Here is a 15,049-nt window from a genome sequence, read left to right on the forward strand (position 1 = left end):
TCGTAGAACCTATGAACCTATAGCTCTGATACCAACTTGTCACGACCCAAAATCCAAATAATCGTGATGGCACATAACCCAACCCACTAGGTAAGCCAATTAGCAACAATCTAATTCAAATGTGATTTACTGAGAGAAATAATGATAATATAACTGAACTCTTATATAAAGAATTCCCAAGGACTAGTAGTACAAATCATGAGCTTGTAAGTTTTAGAGTTTACAAAACTAGTATGAAATAAATACATCATCTGTTTGAAATGTACATAAGCATATTTTTATAAATCTAAAGCTACCATGAACAAGAGGCAGCTACAATCGGAACACAGGTTCATCTTTAATGTCAGCTTCCGCCATACACAGCAACATCAACTCCAAAATCTGCACGCAAGGTGTAAAAGTGTAGTATGAATACAACCATTCCCGTGTACTCTATAAGTAACAAACCTAACATTAAGTTGAAACCAGTGACGAGATTGGACAACGGTCATAGTCCAACACCAATAGCCAATAATAACTCATAACAATGTAATAAAAATATTACAAAAAATAACTCAAATATATGATGCTCAGCTCGTTCATAATTAGAGAAAATAGACATGCTTTTCAAGTATACAGTAAAACCCAAATCTTTTCCCGAAATCACCAAAATATGAGTAAGTTAGAAATCTTTGATTTTTTCCAAAACTTTCAACAACAAACAAGATGTTTCAATTTCGGATAGAATGAGGTAAGTACATCTCTATGCCTACATGTCAATGTGCATGTGAAGTCTTCAATGTCACAAAACCCTGTAGCAAGAGGAAATGCATCTCTATGCCTATATGTCAAGTATACATATCAATGCAATGCATCACAGTGATGAACTCATGTACTCACAATCTCAGAATACTCCATCTCACTATCTCGCGCTCCCACTCATCACGCTCAATCACTCAGCACACTCAGTTACTCAGCACTGTGCGGTACCTATTATGGAACGCATCCCGATCCATAATGAATCAATAATAAATGTTCTCACTGCTGGTATGTCACACTCCGGAGGGGCAGATCCTGCCCAACAGCTAATATGATCCATCATGGCCTGCTGCGGCATGCAGCCCAATCCCATCAATAATATATATAAAACCCATATGGCTTGTAGCGACGTGCAACCCGATTCATATAATATATATAAAGGTAATATGGCCTGCTGCGGCGTGCAGCCTAGTCCTATCATGAATCAAATAATCCTTCTCCGTCGTGAAACCCGATCCCATCAATATCACTCACAATCCGGCCCTTAAGCCCTAATTCAGTCATCAATCTCTCCAGTCTCTCAGGTTCCCAAATCTCATGCCGATCAACCAAATACGATAATATGATGTGACAACAAATGATAACAGAGACTGAGATATGATATGCAATGAATGAATATATCTGAGTATGAAATTGCAATGTAAGCAAATAACTCAACAATAGAAATGACCTCAGTGAGTCCCAATAGAATAAGCATATAGCCTAAACATGATTTCTAACATGGATTACAACTCAATTACTCTAACACGTAGGAATTTCATGGGGAAAAACAAGATATATAACTATACGGTACCACGAAATCATCCGAGTCATAATTCACATGATGCACACCCACACGCCCGTCACTGTCACGAACCGGGTTACCCACCCTTGGAAATCGTGATGGCGCCTACTAGTGAAAGCTAGGCAAGCCAATTATTCCAATTATTTTACCCTTCTCATTTTTAATCCCTTAACAATTGTAAATTAATATTTTATAAACAGCGAAAATTAATAAAGCGGAAGAATGCAATTTAAAAATTAAGCTATTACCAATACGAATTCATAAACATAAACCACCCAGAACTGGTGTCATAGTCTCACGGACTGTCTAAGAAAACTACAAATAAAGTCTGAACAAGAAAGTACATGTCTGTCTTTGGAATATAAAATAACAGAAAGAAACTAGATAGGGAGGGGACGCCAAGGCCTGCGGATGCCTGCAGGTCTACCTCGGATCTCCTGATGAACTGAAGGCAGCAACCCCTAGCTAAGGTCTATATGCTCCAGTACCGGGATCTGCAAAAAAGAGTACAAAGTCTAGTATCAACACAACCGACCCATGTGTTGGTAAGTGTCGATCCTAACCTCGGCGAAGTAGTGACGAGGCTGGGACACAAAAAACCAATAACCTGCAGCTAAATAGTATCTAACAGAATAACAGTAATAAAAGTAATTCAAAAGTAACGGGGGAAGGTTAACATGCTATGGGGGAAAATACCAACACAATGAATCACAGTAATAGTGGAATAAGACAATTAAGGTACTTGAAGCAAAACAGCAAGAAATCATAATAAACAGGCAATAAGTGCACAACATCACCCTTCGTGCTTTTACTCTTATTCCTCACCAATGCAATCAAGTAATGAAAATGTGCACGGCATCAACCTTCGTGCTTTATCTCTCTTCCTCACCATATAATATTAGAAATGTGCACGGCATCACCCTTCGTGCTTTATCTCTCTTCCTCACCGTATCCATCAATATCAATATAATGTACACGGCTTCGTGCTTTATCACTCATTTCTCACCAAATGGATAAATATGAATGTGCACGGCATCACCCTTCATGCTTTATCACTTTTTTCTCACTCAAACAATAGCAACAACAATATCCCGTAGAATCAACAACAAGAATAAACACATTCCGGCAAGGGAATCAACAGTAAGAAATAAATACGTCCCGGCAAGGGAAATCAGCTATAACCAAACTTGTACCAATACTTAACTTCATAGTCAAAACCTCAATTGGAGACAATGCTCAACAATAAACAAATACTACAAGATAATCTTATGTCTTGCTCAACAAGGAGAATCAACAATTTAGGCAATTGTAGTACTTAATAAGAAGCACAACAATTACAATTTAAGACTTACGGGCATGCTTGACACCGGCGTATAGATACTCGTCACCATACCTATATGTCTTATACTACACTAGCACATAACAAATAAAGTATAATACCTATTCCCTCAAGCTAAAGTTAGACCAAACACTTACCTCGAACTTCCACGGTCAAATCAAGCCTCAAACACCGCTTTTTCTTTAGAATTCACCTCCAAATTACTTGTATCTAGCCCAAATTAATTTAACAACATCAATAAATGCTAAAGAATTCATACCCAATGCTTAATTATAGGTTTTCTATCATAATTCCCAAAAAGTCAAAAATCAACCAAGGGTCCAATTCACGCCATATCAAGTCCGTTTCTTACAAAATTTTACAGGCTCAACCTAAACACCATGTAAGACCTGTACTGGGCTCCGGAACAAAAATACGGGCTCGATACCATTAATTTCAAATACATTTTAAATTTCAAAAACTCTTAAAATTTCAGTTAAACAATTTTATTCAAAAATTCATTTCTCGGGCTTGGGACCTGGGAACTTAATTTCGGGCATACGCCCAAGTCCCATATTTTTCTATGGACCCTCCGGGACCGTCAAATTACGGGTCCGGATCCGTTTGCACAAAATATTGACCGAAGTCAATTTAAATTCAATTTTAAAGGCCAAATTAGCATTTTCATCGAATTTTCACATAAAAGCGTTTCGGATATACGCCCGGACCATGCACGTAAATCGAGGTAAGATAAAAGGAGACTTTTAAGGCCTCGAAATATAGAATTGACTCGAAAATCAAGTGATGACCTTTTGGGTCATCATAGTCACCTGGCATGTGCTTCACCTCAACACCAAACATATAAAAACGTATATTCAGGGGTTCATATCCCCATCACAAAGTTTAGAAGTGTTACTTACCTCAAACAATCCTAATCCAATACCGAGAAAGCCAAAGAATACTCCAAAATTACCATCCTGCACGTACCGACCTCCGAACGGCTCGAAACTAGACAAAAGCAACTCAAGAACATCAAATAATGGCAAAGGAAACTAAAAGTCAAACCCGGACTCGCACATTGGAACTTGACAAAACTTAGAAAATTCGACAACCCATTTAATTACGTGTCCAACTATATATGTTTCACTCAAATTCAACTCCGAATTGATGTCCAAAACTCAAAAATTCACTTTATGAAATGTTAGACAAAAACCCCAATTTCTCTTTAAAATTCATAATCCTATTATTAAAAATGAAGATAGATACATGAAATATAGTCAAAAGCGAGTCAAGAATGCTTACCACAATCCAGGTGGTGAAATCCCTCTCCAATGTTGCCCAAAATTGAACTCCAAATCTCAAAATATGATAGAAGAACCAAAATCTAAATAAAATAGAGTCTACCCAGGCATTTTCGCATTTGCAAACAATTTCCCGCATCTGCGAACTCGCACGTGCGGCCCAACCTATGCTTCTTCGAATACACCAAACTCAGCAACCACCGCTTCTGCGATCATCTTCCCGCTTCTGCGGTCACACTTTTGCGCATATAGAACCGCATTTGTGGCTGTATAGATGCGCCCGTGCACCCACACTTGCGACCTTCACGCCCAGCTTGCCACTTCCTCTTTTGCGATAGATACTCCGCACCTACGGGATCCCATCGGCGGAGTCCTTCGCAGATGCGGACACACTAGAACCAGCAGCCTCAGCTCATGCCATAAAGGCCCAAAATGATCCGAAACCAATCTGAAACACACCCGAGCCTCTCAAGACCCCGTCCGAACATTCCAACAAGTCCCATAACATAATACAGACCTTCTCGATGCCTCAAATCATGCATAACAACATCAAAACTACGAATCGTGCCTCAAATCGAACTAAATAAACTTTGAATCTTTCAACTTCCAAAACTCATGCCGAACCTTATCAAATAGATACGGAATAAACTCAAATTTTGCGCACAAGTCCCAAATGACATAACAGAGCTATTAAAATTTCCAGAACTACAATCCGAATTTGATGTCATTAAAGTCAATTCCCGATCTACCTTATAAATATTCTAAACCTTCAACTTGCCAACATTCGTCAAATAGTGCGGAAACCTTTTAGGAGTATCCAAATACAAATCCGAACATACGCCCAAGTCCAAAATCACCATCGGGCCTAACGGAACTGCTAAAACTCAGATCCGAGGTCAAATACTTAAAATTCAAACTTAGTCAACTCTTCCAACTTAAAGTTTCCTAGTTGAGAATTATTCTTCCAAAAATCAATTCCGGATCACCTGAAAACCAAAAACGACGATTCACACAAGTCAACATACATCATACGATGCCTTTCAATACTTCAAATAGCTGAACGAAATGCAATTGTTCAGAACGACTGGTCAGGCCATTATATTATTGAAGTGGCTAAACAGGAGAAAAAAGAAGATAAGATATTTATTTTCAAAATTTATACTAGTAGCACATTGAAATTTTAAAAATTATAAAATCCTTAGTGGGCATTTGGACATAAGAATTGTAAATTTTTAATAAAAAGTGAATTTTTTTTTTCAAGTGAAAAGGGTATTTTGAAAATTAGAGCTGTGTTTGGACATGAATATAATTTTGGGTTGTTTTTGAAGTTTTGTGAGTGATCTGAATGAAAATTTTGAAAACATCTCTTTGGAGTTTTTGAAAATTTTGACAAATTTCAAAATTTATTTTCAAGTAAAATTTAAAAATTTTATGGCCAAATACTGATTTAAAAAAAAAGTGAAAAAAATACTTATGTCCAAACGGACTCTTAATGTTAAACCCAATTCCTGTTGGAATTTTGATACTGATTGCACGATTCGTCCTATATGTCACACGCACAATTTTAAGATTGAATTTGAGTTGTATATTATTAAATAATACTCCCTTCGTTTCATGTGAATCTATTTTCTTTTTGTTCCATTCCAAAAAAATAACCCTTTTCTAAATTTGGAAAACAATTTAGCTTAAACTTCCAATTTTACTCTTAATGGGAAGTTTTTAGAACCACAAAAATACTCTGGATCCTTTTCTGACTTGTTTAGGACTACAAATTCCAAAAATTTTCATTTTTCTTAAATTCCGTACACAATCAAACTTCACATAAATTGGAACGGAGGGATTAAGTAGTATGGGAACAACTTAAGAAAATGTTAAATAATGACTAAAAAATTGCTTTGAAAATGGAGAAAGGAAATCGAATTTATATTTTATTAATTATTCAATTTTGGATATCATGAACTTTAAGATTTGTTTAATAAATTATTTTTTATATTTAAATTTTTAAAATTAAAATTGTTGTATGTGATACAAATTTATATTCCTTCCGTTCCAGTTTATATGAACCTATTTCTTTTTTGGCTCGTTTAAAAAAAAATGGCTCCTTTCTAAATTAGAAATAATTTAGTTTAAATTTCCATCCGTTTTAAATACTCTGGACCCCTTTTTGACTTGTTTAGAACCACAAATTTTAAACATATTATTTTTTATTAAACTCCATACTCAGTCAAACAGGTTTACACAGAGGGAGTAAGAGGTAGTAACAGTTAGAGGGTGTTTGGCTAAGCTTATAAGCTAGTCAAACTGGCTTATAAGAACTTTTTGGCTTATATACGCGTTTGGTAAAATTAAAAGTGCTTATAAGCCAAAAATAAGCCAAAAGCCATAAGTTGGTCTCCCCTAACTTATCAAATTTCAGCTTATAAGCACTTTAAGTTTGACCAAAATATTTACTATTCTATCCCTAAAATAATTCTTTTTAAAACAAAACTCTTCATATACCCAATTCTTCAGTTGCATATTATTAATTTCAGCACTTTTATCCAAATACATAACTGCTTATTTTTTAAATCAGTTTCAGCACTTAAAAGTGCTTTTTAGCACCTAATACTAGGGGTGTCAATGGTTTGGTTCGGTCGGTTATTTTATAAAATTTGTACCATACCAATTTTTCGGTTATTCTATTATCTATAACCAAAATTAGACTTTTCAAAACCGTCCCAATCATGTCGGTTTCTCTTCGGTATCGGTACGGTTCGGTTAATTTTCGGTATTTTTTTTAATATCATGTAAAATTCACCAGTAGAAGTAGAACTGCAATAACATACGTTATTTTATAGGACTTAACAAAACTCTCTAGACATTTTTACTGTTTAAAGGGTGATGAACTAAAAAAAAGAAAATATGACTAGAGTATAGATCCATCAACTATTCTACAATAGTGTAAAAGAAATCAAACAAAGGCAAAGAAAATATTAATCACATGAGTTGAAAGATATACCAAGCTGAGACTCAAGAATAAAGTCTATAGAAGATTAAATATTCAAAAAGTTAAATCTAAATTATATGAAAGGAAACATATTCAATACATTGTAGTTTGTTACTCATAATTGCTAGAATACTTTGTGTCTTGCTAATAAAGATACTTGCAATAACTTAGTTTAAGTAGAAGTAGCATAATAGGTTTTAGGAATTAGTATTTTGAGTTTAATTATTTGTTGACTTGTAATAGTTTTCATAATTCCAAGGCTCAAAGAAAATTTAATGCATTATTATTTTTAAACTTATTAAATAAATATATTTTCTACATGTAAAATTTATGCGGTACGGTTCGGTTTTTTTTGGTTTATTTTTATAAAATAAAAAACCTACCCTAATTATCGGTGCGGTTATAGATTTATATAAAAACCTACGATTTTTAAAAAGAAACCTAAAAGTCGGTTCGGTGCGCCACAGTTCGGTCGGTTTAGTCGGTTTTCGAATATCCATTGACACCCCTACCTAATGCTTATTAGTTACTATAAATCAGCTAAGTCAAACGGGCTCTTTGGTACAAGATTCTCACTTTACTTAAAACTTTAAAGTCTTTATACACAATCTAATCAAACGTTTGGTCTGACGCTAAACCCTGTTCCCTCGTCAGTTTCAGAACACTTTTTCTCTGTAAAGTACTGACAGTAACCTCATCAATATTCAACACACGCACCTTCAAAATTCTTCAAAACACACCCTCTCTCTCTTGGTCAAGATGCAGTCGCCGGAATCTTGCTTGAGTTGCTCAGCTACTCTAATAGCCGACGAAGATGAAGAGGTGGCAGATGTGGAAACACCTGTGAAGGCAGTGGAGAAAATCTTGAACTACAAATTCCTTAAACCAAAACTTCTTGAAGAAGCCCTTGCGCACCCTTCTTGCATTGATTCTGTTTCTTATAAGCGCCTTGAGATCGCTGGTGACGCTGCTCTTGGCTTAGCAGTCGTCAATTTTTTTTACTTGGAATACCCAGAACTTGTCCAAGGTCAACTCTCTCTCCTCCGCTCTGCTAATGTCAGCACCGAGAAACTTGCTAGAGTTGCCGTTCGCCACGGTCTCTATAAATATGTCCGCTGCAGAGCCACCGCCGCCCTTGATGAAAAGGTACATTTGGAAAATAAAAAGTCATGTGGCTCAATAGAATTGGTGGCCTAAAACTAAACCTTAATAACATGCCTTAAACCTTGGCTTTTTTTTCCCAATTCAGTATGTAATCAATTTCAAGCTTCTTCTAACTCTTTGAGGCCAAAAGCAGTGGTTTTATTGGCTTGAGGGTAAAGTATTTAATTTTTTTGTGCAGGTACATTCTGTATATTATTTGTGGCAAGATCCGATTTAGCTTTCTTGGCCAATTATTTGTCTCCTTAAATTGATTAAGTTAATTCTTTTGTTAGTTTGAATTGAGGGATTTGAAATTTGGATATAGGTGAAGGAATTTGTAATAACGGTGCAACAGGAGGAGCAGTCAGAGTTCTATGGAGGAGCAATGAAGGCGCCGAAGGTTCTTGCTAACATTGTGGAGTCAGTTGCGGCAGCTGTATATGTGGATTGCGGCTTTGATCCGAAGAATGTCTGGCTGGTCAGTTGTCTCTCTTCTGGCTGTTTAGATATATTGATGGTTCATACTTGAGTTTCTGTTTTTCGTGGATTTTGGTAGTATCTTAAAAATGTAATTTGGTAGAATTAAAATTTTTAGGAATTGTGCATGCCTGCTGTATATAGGGAAGTTGCAAATGCAGGTATCTTGTGTGCTTACAAGTTACACATGTGGATACCCAGTGTTAATATAACCCTTTTTCGTTCATTTATACCAATTCATGCTAAGTTCACAAACTCACTTGAAAAGTTGGGGTTATGTTTGAATTGTCATTATTCCTGTCAGTTTCAGTCTTGACACCTTACTTCTCCAAATATGCTTTTCATACATCTGTTTCCTTGAGAAGAAATGACAAGAGTTAATAATTATCCTAAAAAAGAAGTCATTTATATGTTATTTTTTGGCATTGTGTTTAAGCTCATAGAGTATCTATGAAAAATAAATTTTTGGTTTTCCTTCTCTAGAATGTCATTTTAGATCTGTTTACAATGGAATAAGTTCATGTGGCCTAACTAAGCAAGGTTTTGAAGTTGTGCGAGAGAGACAGAAGGTGGGGTTGCTTATTGAAATTTGAAATTGTCATGATATAGAAAAAGTAAAATGGTAAGTTCACATGAAAGGTGTATTTCTTCTGTCTTTTCAGTTTTGTATCATCGGAAAGCCGATTAGATTGCGTTTTTCACCTAGAAATCTAGCATTTTCATCTCTTGCAGATGAGAACGATGTCCCGATGTTCTGATTATTTTATTTAGCATTTTGTGTCAGATATTTAGAGGCCTACTCGAGCCTATTATCACGTTAGACTTGTTGGAAGAACAACCACAGCCTGTAACCTTGTTGTATGAGCTTTGCCAGAAGGTCGGAAAAAAAGGTCGATATAAAGCATTGCAGAGAAGGAGAGAAAGACACAGCTAGTATTTATGTCAATGGTCAATTTATTATCTCAGCTCCTTCTGAGAACAAAGAAAATGCTACACTGCACGCTGCAAAGGCTGCACTCCATCAGTTAGCTTTTAAATCTATTGGTAAGACGGATACTGAAGTTGAACCAAATACAGAGATTGATGAAGTAAAGCAGAAGCTGCATAAGCTATGTGGGAGAAAGAAATGGCCCATACCGACTTACAGGTTTGAACTTTTCCTTTGAGTGAGATAATTTACAGTTGCACAAGCAAACTATTTTAATTTTTTCAGGTTAGCATGCATAACATGGAAAAACTTGGACATTAGGGAATCCTACTGATAAAACCATTTTCTTCTTTTGGATGCATATTCCTTTGTCACTTTAGTCGAATTGAACTCATACAAGTGTTATTTCTACACCTACTTTTGGATGTGCGAGGTTTAATATTTCGAGTAAATTTTTACTCTTCAGTCTTCATATTATGAGATCTAAAGATTTGTACATGTGTTTTGCACGCAGGAAATTTTACTATTTTGTTATTTCTTTTTCCGGGTTTGTGTGTCTCACTACCGTATGCCACCAACTGGTTTTTTGTTTTGGGGTAAACACGTGTGAACTGTGTGATACTGTGATTTAGTTTTCCTTATTGATTGCTTTATGATGGGTGCAGAATAGAGAAACAGATAGGCCCAGCTCATGATAGGAGGTTTATATGTTCTGCGCAAGTTCCAATACCTGAAGGCTTGCTTTTTGTGACGGGAGAGGAGAAGTCGCGAGTAAAAGATGCAGAGAATTCTGCAGCTTCAGCGATGTTTAGCTCCATCTTATCAGGAAACGGATAAATTGATGCACTAGAGAGAGTGCGGAACCAAATATGGTTTATTTTTACTCAAAATACTCAAATAAGTGTAAAAAAAAAAGTTACCAAACTATATATAACGCCACTAATAGTGACGCTATACAGTAACGTTAACTGTACCGTTACTGTATAGCGCCACTATTAGTGGTGTTATACTGACAAACCTTACATAGCGCCACTATTAATGGCGCTATACAGTAATTACCTGAAGACATAGCGCCATTAATAGTGGCGCTATACCCCTTAATACAAATCCTCCATCTTCTTCTTCTTCGTTCCATCTCCCTCATTTTCATTTCTGGTCCCCCCCACCACCACCACCACCGATTCTGCCCCCATTTTTTTAAAAAAACAATTTTTTTGGGTCCCCCCGTCACATAAAAGTTTAATATTTGTGGTCCCACTGTCGAGTAGAGCTTCGTGTTATTGTGGATTCACTCTTCCGGAGTCAAAATTTCGATCTATCTACATTTCGAAAATTCTAAATCGAGGTATTTCGATTTATTTTAAGTTGAAACTTTTATAACAATGCATATTACTTGATTTGTATGTGTTCTATTTCGGTTTGTGTTTATTTTTTCCGAAACTAGCATGTTAAATTTTATCCGAATTTAATTTTAGTGTTGTATAAAAATATGTAAATTAGTCTAAAAAATGTGTTTGTTAATATCCTCATGTATATTTATGTGTTTTTATGCCGTTTAGTTTAGATTATTTTTTAGCGTAGTAAAATGTATACTTTTTTAGCGTAGTAAAACGTAGACCCCTTTAACGTAGTAAAATGTAGAGCCTTGTAGCGTAGTATTATGTAGTAATTGTTTAATTATCTTATATTCTAGCACGAAATCCATAATTATATATATATATATATAATTCTTACAATGAATTTATTAAAAAATATGAATAAAAATTATAAAAAAAACATAAAATTATTAATGATAGTTTGGTACTACTGGGCCTCAGAAAATCTAGCACGAAATCCATAATATATATATATATATATATATATATATATATATATATATATATATATATATATATATATATATATATATATATTATTTTTACAATTTAGTTATTAAATAAATATGAATAAAAATTATTAAAAAAATATAAAATTATTAATGATAGTTTGGTACCACTGAGCTTCAGAAAATCTAGCACGAAACCCATAATTATAAAAATTATATATATATATATAATTTTTACAATTAAGTTATTAAAAAATATGAAAAAATTATAAAAAAACATAAAATTATTAATGATAGTTTGGTACTACTGGGCCTCAGAAAATCTAGCACGAAACCCATAATTATAATATATATATATTATTTTTACAATTTAGTTATTAAATAAATATGAATAAAAATTATTAAAAAAACATAAAATTATTAATGATAGTTTGGTACCACTGGGCCTCAGAAAATCTAGCACGAAACCCATAAGTATATATATAATTTTTACAATTAAGTTGTTAAAAAATATGAATTTAAATTATAAAAAACACACATAAATTTTAATGATAGTTATTAAAAATTATGAATTTGCAGTTGACGACATGGATGCACCTATACATCCCGGCCCTCGGACGTCGTAGCTACTACCCATACAGCTCGACTATCATAGATCCGAGCATATATGGGGGGAGAGTTGCTTACGCAGACTTTTCGGGGCAGGAGAGTGGATTTATTGTGGGAGTTTTTGACTCCTCCCCGCGTTCTACATCCCCGTGTGGTCCATCACCTGGAGGAGATGAGATTATATAGGATCATTAGCATTGGCCGGATACAGCTCGACTATGCTTTGATCACGGCGTTGATTGAGCGGTGGCGACCGGAGACGCACACTTTCCATCTGCCCATCGGCGAAGCCACCATCACACTCCAGGACGTCGAGATTTTATATGGCCTGTCCACCGATGGCTTGCCAGTTTTACTGCCTGGGAACATGAGATATTTTAACCGGGCTTCATATATGGATATGCTGCACAGGCTCACGGGCTTCAGGTCCGAGGACCCAGATGTAGCAATTGGGAGCAGTCGTATGCAGTTGGTCCCCATTAGAGACCACTTAGTGCAGATCCACGATACTATCACCGACGACTCAGCGGAGGTGGATGTGGAGCAATATACGAGGCTGTTGTTGCTCCTTCTATTTGGGGGGTCTTGTTCCCGAACACTTCGGGGAACCTAGTGAGCCTTCATTTTCTGCATCATATTGCGGACTTTGATGATACAGTCAGCTACAGCTGGGGTGGTGCTGTCCTATCTTTTTTGTGCAGGCAGATGTGCTGGGCATCCATTGGCACACAGAGAGACGTTTCTGGCTTTCTGCCACTTCTACAGGTGACAACTTATTCAAATAATTTGTCGTTTAGTTCCAATTTTACCTAGTTATAGTTAATCTTTACGTCAACTTTCTGTTTTAGGTTTGGGTGTGGGAGCGATTTTTGCAACTTCGGCCACCTCTACCACAGCTACCGGCTAATGTACATATTCCTGATCTCCCTCTAGCTTGTAGGTGGGTATTGCGTCGTACACTTGCACGAGAGTATCATGGCCATCACAATCTCCCCTTCTGTAGGGATGTGTTGGATTTTCTGAAGGATACACAGGTGAATATCTAACTAAACTTACCAATTATTTTTTAACTAGGTGTTGCGCATACTAACGGTTTGTGTTATTATTTGATAGTTCATCTGGACACCGTACAACGAAGAGCTGATAGGTACCCTGCCAGCGTATTGCACGCACGGTCGCCATATTTGGAGGGCTTCCGTCCCTCTCACGTGCCTCGATATTGTTGAGCACCATGCCTCAGAGCGAGTATTTCGTCAGTTTGGATTTCCGCAGTCTATACCGACTCAGCCTGCATGGGATCCTTTACATTATGAGAGGGATGATAGGATGAGAGTGGACGACATATTTATTGAGTGGCTGACAGCGCAGTTGGGTATTTGGGACCGCCGAGGGGACTTGACCCCAGTTCCGCAACACTTTCCTATCGAAGTTTATATGGCATGGTACCGCACTGTTTCCCGACTTTTTATCGGGAACCCAGTTCATCAGGTAGATGGTCGATACGTGTCATACGCCGGGAGACATGAGGCTCTGGTATGTTTTCTGTTATTATCAATTACTTTAATAGTAATTTCTAGTCAAATACGTAGTTTATATTAAAAACTTTTGTGCAGGCGATTGGATTGCATACCGTATATCGTATGGGGCAGCAGATGCAGAGTTATGTCCACGACCCTGTGATCATGCAGGACTATAGTCGTCGCATAATGGATGTGGCTGCCCAGACACTACAGCGAGGCCGATCGGATCAGCGTTTGGCACACCAGCCAGATTATGTTGACCCAGCCACATACCAGCGAGGTCGTGGTATGCCACGGGGTGGTGGCCGACGAGCTGCTGCTGCTCCACGACGACCTGCTGGTGTTGGACGACGTGGTCATGGGCGGAGAGGAGGTCCCCAGCAAGGGGGCTTTGAGGCTCCTGCTGAAGATGTTGCTGCTGATATGGGAGGTGGCATGCATGAGACCGACATGCCATCTTACAGCCTTGGCATTTATGACACTCCAGGGACGTCGCAGGTGACCCCATCGGGTCAATTCTTGATCATGGACTCGGATTTTCAAGGAGTGGAGTTGGGTAGATATTTCCCTGGCCCGTCTACCACTGATGAGTCTCGACCGATCCGAGATTTTGATAGTGGGCACTGACTGAGTTATGGCAGCTCATCACATGCGCAGGTATGAGTTTATTAGTATTAATTTTATTACTGTTTTTACTATAACTTATTTATTTTGTTTTAACTTTATTAATTTACTTTTTTAGGCTTCATGCGATGCTGCGACAGATGACTACATTCAGGATCCAGACACGATTATGGTAAGACAATATAAATTTTTGTGAATTGTTATGTAGTTTTCTATACTAAGTTTGATATTATTATGTAGCCTTCTACTGAACCTGACAGCACCGCCGATACATGTCATCATGTGCCGCATCCGGCCACAAGGAGACGGCTTGATGATGATGATCCTGATAGCGTACCCGGGCGGCAGGGGATGCGCCTCAGGCCAACGGCTACTTTGAGACACACCGAATGCGGGACACATTGATTCGGTCTTCCATATTTTTGTTTTTTTTGGTGTAAATAATATTTTTTTGTACATTAACAACAATATTTAGTCGAATATGACAGTTACTTTTTTTTAGTTCTCATTTCGTTTTATAGTTTTTGGTATAGTAACACAACAACTTAAACTTAACTTCCACTTAAATTAAAATAAAATTTAGTACAACAAACAAGGAAAACATTACTACAACACAAACACAAACATAACAGGCCAACATAATAAAAATACATGACATATGAAAATGACACTAAACACATACACGTCAATGCTCCATCCTCAGTTGTCATTTATTCTTCGCTCCAACCACTTAAAT

At 36.8% G+C, this 15,049-nt stretch overlaps 1 pseudogene; it reads left to right on the forward strand.

Moving 5' to 3' along the window:
• The first annotated feature begins 7,820 nt into the window (after positions 1–7,820).
• On the forward strand, positions 7,821–14,818 carry LOC104240258 (ribonuclease 3-like protein 2; annotated as a pseudogene).
• The last annotated feature ends 231 nt before the right edge of the window (positions 14,819–15,049 follow it).

Source organism: Nicotiana sylvestris, chromosome 6 (genome assembly GCF_000393655.2).
Source record: "Nicotiana sylvestris chromosome 6, ASM39365v2, whole genome shotgun sequence".
In the NCBI taxonomy this organism is placed as follows: domain Eukaryota; kingdom Viridiplantae; phylum Streptophyta; class Magnoliopsida; order Solanales; family Solanaceae; genus Nicotiana; species Nicotiana sylvestris.